Here is a 3647-nt window from a genome sequence, read left to right on the forward strand (position 1 = left end):
CTCCCTTGTCACAAAGAAATGATTGGTCCATCATGTCCCACCATGGGATCAAGAACTAGAACATTTAAATAAGAGAACATACAGAGAAAGATAGTGGATGAAAAAGACAAGAAGAGAAATATGATCCAGTCAGTCACCAGAATAATGAAGGATGGTAATCAACATTAAATCAACATCAAAAGTAGTAGTAGTTGTTGGACATATTATTTATAATTTCATATATATGTGTGGTATTCCACAGTGGATATTCAGCTCACCTTGAGTAATCCCTTGGCGTGTCTTTTAAAAGCTCCTATTTGACGAAAGTTCTATCAAAGTTTATTAAAGAAAAGGTGCTGTTTACTAAAGAAAGGGTAGATCTAGCCAACATGTGTATTTTTATCCTGGCACCTTGTGTGAAAAATCACATAAGCGTATCACTTCAAGAATAATGTCTAAATAGAGTCTGTTATTACTTGAGTGACTTCAGTCCGAAGTACTTTGGGAACTATAAAATGTCACACATTCCTTCATCATAAAGGCAGTGTGCTGCAGGGGAAGTAATTCCTAGCTCTACAGGAGAAGTCTTGACTCCCAGTTCTGCCACTCATTGACCAGCTCTGTCTCTATGGTAAGGTCATTTGTAATCTGAAACTTTCCTTGGGTGTAAGAAGAGAATTATTCTGTCTATCTTCTAGGACCACAGAGACTAAAATAATGCCTATAACTATTTTTATTTTTCTTACTAACAACATAAATAATAATACCTCCTATTTCATAGCACTTGAAAAGCGCCTTCAAATACTTAATCCCATTCAGTGCTTACAGCAATCATCTGAAGCAGATTCTCTTGTCTCCATTTTTCAGTTGAGGAAATGAAGTTAAAGAGGTCAGCATATATGTCATGGGTGAAAATGAAGTGCCAGGATTAAAGTTCTAATTTTCTGATACTTTGCACCATTATCTGCTACACTAAATCATTTCATTGTAAATCTTCCCATTTCGTTCTACTTTATAGATGTGATGTTGGCCATTCCACATGTACTTGTGGAACTCTAGCAATGAGGAAACCCTCACCTTCTGAGGAAATCCATTCCATTGTTCAATACTCTCACTTTTAGAAAGGTCTTAGCCTTGATCAAAACCCACCTCTTGGGGCACCTGGGTGGCTCAGTGGGTTAGGGCCTCTGCCTTCAGCTCAGGTCATGTTCCCAGGGTCCTGGGATCGAGCCCCACATTGGGCTTTCTGCTCGGCGGGGAGCCTGCTTCCTCCTCTCTCTGGCTGCCTCTCTGCCTACTTGTAATCTCTGTCTGTCAAATAAATAAAAAAAATAAAAACACTGATCCCTCCTTGCTATGCTTTAAAAAAAAAAACCCACCTCTTCATAACTTCCACTTATTATTACTTTATTTCTACCCTCTAAAAATGTGCAAAATAAGTTAAATTCTTCTTCAGCTGGCTTTTCCCCCCACCCTACAATGGGTTTGTTGCCAGAACACAAGTGTCATGAAAACCACAGCTAAACCTAAAATAAAATGGTAAAGGAAAAGACCCATATCAGCATTGTCATCATTGGACCCCCATATTTGGACAAGTCTACCACTACTGGTCAACTGATCTACAAATGTGTGGGATCCACAAAAGAACTACTGAAAAAATTTGAGAAGGAGGCTGCTGAGATGGGAAAGAGCTCCTTTAGGCTGGGTCTCGCATAAACCTGAAAGCTGAAAATGAATATGGTATCACCATTGATATCTTCCTGTGGGAATTTAAAATCAGCAAGTATTATGAGACCATCATTGACATTCCAGGACACAGAGACTTTCAAAAACATGAACACACATGCCTCTCAGTCTGACTGTGCTGTCCTGATTTTGTTGCTGGTATTGGTGAATTTGAAGCAGATATCTCCAAGAATGGGCGGACTCGTGAGCAAGCCCTTCTGGCTTACACAGTAGGTGTAAAACAACTCATTGTTGGTGTTAACAAAATGGATTCCACTGAGCCATCCTATAGCCAGAAGAGATACAAGGAAATCATTAAGGAAGTCAGCACCTACATTAAGAAAATTGGCTACAACACCAACACAGTAGCATTCTGGTTGGAATGGTGACAATATGCTGGAGCCAAGTGCTAACATGCTGTGGTTCAAGGGATGTAAAGTCACCGATAAAGATGGGAATGCCAGTGGGACAACATTGCTTGAAGCTCTGGATTGCATTCTGCCACCAACTTGTCCAACTGGCAAATACTTGCGTTTCCCTCTCCAGGATGTCAGCAAAATTTGTGCTATTGGTACTGTCCCTGTGGGCCGAGTGGAGACTGGTATTTTTAAACCTGGCATAGTGGTCCTTTGCTCTAGTCAGCGTTATAACTGAAATAAAGTCTGTTGAAATGCACCATCAAGTTTTGAGTGAGGCTTTTCCTGGGGACAATGTAGGCTTCAATGTCAAGAATGTATCTGTCAAAGATGTTCATTGTGACAGTGTGACTGATAATGGTCACAATGACCCACCCATGGAAGCAGATGGCTTCATGACTCAGGTGATAATCCTGAAACATCCAGACCACATCAGTGCTGGATATGCACCTGTGCTGGATGGTCACATACCTCACATTGCTTGCAAGTTTGCTGAGCTGAAGGAGTATATTGTGGTCTGGAAAGAAGCTGGAAGATGGTCCCAAGTTCTTGAAATCTGGTGATGCTGCCATCTTTGCTATGGTTCCTGGCAAGCCTACATGTGTTGAGAGCTCTCTGACTGTCCTCCTCTGGGCTGTTTTGCTGTTTGTGACATGAGACAGATGGCTGCCTGGAGTGTTATCAAAGCAGTGGATAAAAAAGCAGCTGGAGCTTGCAAGGTCACCAAGTCTGCCCAGAAAGCTCAGAAGGCTAAATGAGTATTATCCCCAATACTCACCACCTCAGTCTTACTTGGTGGTGGAAAATGGTCTCAGAACTGTTTGTGTCAATTGGACAAGACTGGTTAATGATTACAAAGCATTGTAAAACTTTCAGAAGGAAAGGAGAATGTTCTGTGGACCATTTGTTTTTCTCTGTGTGTGTGTGGCAATTTTAGGTTAGTAGTTTTTAAGATCAATACCTTTTAATGGAAACTACTTGACCAAAAATATGGACAGAATTTTGAGGCCCATTAAAACAAATGTTAAATGAGGAAAAAAAATTCTTCTTCAATTGAATGACTTTCTAGTTACTATATAGGCTTTTCTGTTTTCTCGATACTAATTCTTTCCAAATAACTCAAGAGTTTTCAGTTTCTAGTCTCCTCATCATTATAATTTTCCTAACTCTATGAATATACTGTCAAAAACACCTTTTTTCTTGTGTCTAGTACAGTATTTAAAGTATTGAATTTGACTTTATATTTACTTTTCTATCTCTCCTATTAGATTATGCACTTCTCTATGTGTATAGGGAGGAAGAGAAGAATATTTATAATCAACCATTTTTTTTGTTTCCCTGAGGAAACATACACAGATCTTGATACATAAAAACCTTAATCTATGGCATGTTAAATTAGTAAACTGAATATTAATTGAATTTAACAATGTTAAGCAGCATCAAAAATGTTGATATCTAATCCTGGAAACTCAGTTTCTGGAATAAAAGAGGCTACAGTTCAACTTGATTCACCATTTATTCAGCTAA

General features: G+C 39.1%; 1 pseudogene; it reads left to right on the forward strand.

Annotated features, from left to right (window-relative positions):
* The first annotated feature begins 1515 nt into the window (after window positions 1-1515).
* Window positions 1516-2878, forward strand: LOC131810128 (elongation factor 1-alpha 1-like; annotated as a pseudogene).
* Window positions 2879-3647: the final 769 nt, after the last annotated feature.

Source organism: Mustela lutreola, chromosome 10 (assembly GCF_030435805.1).
Source record: "Mustela lutreola isolate mMusLut2 chromosome 10, mMusLut2.pri, whole genome shotgun sequence".
NCBI classification, from domain to species: domain Eukaryota; kingdom Metazoa; phylum Chordata; class Mammalia; order Carnivora; family Mustelidae; genus Mustela; species Mustela lutreola.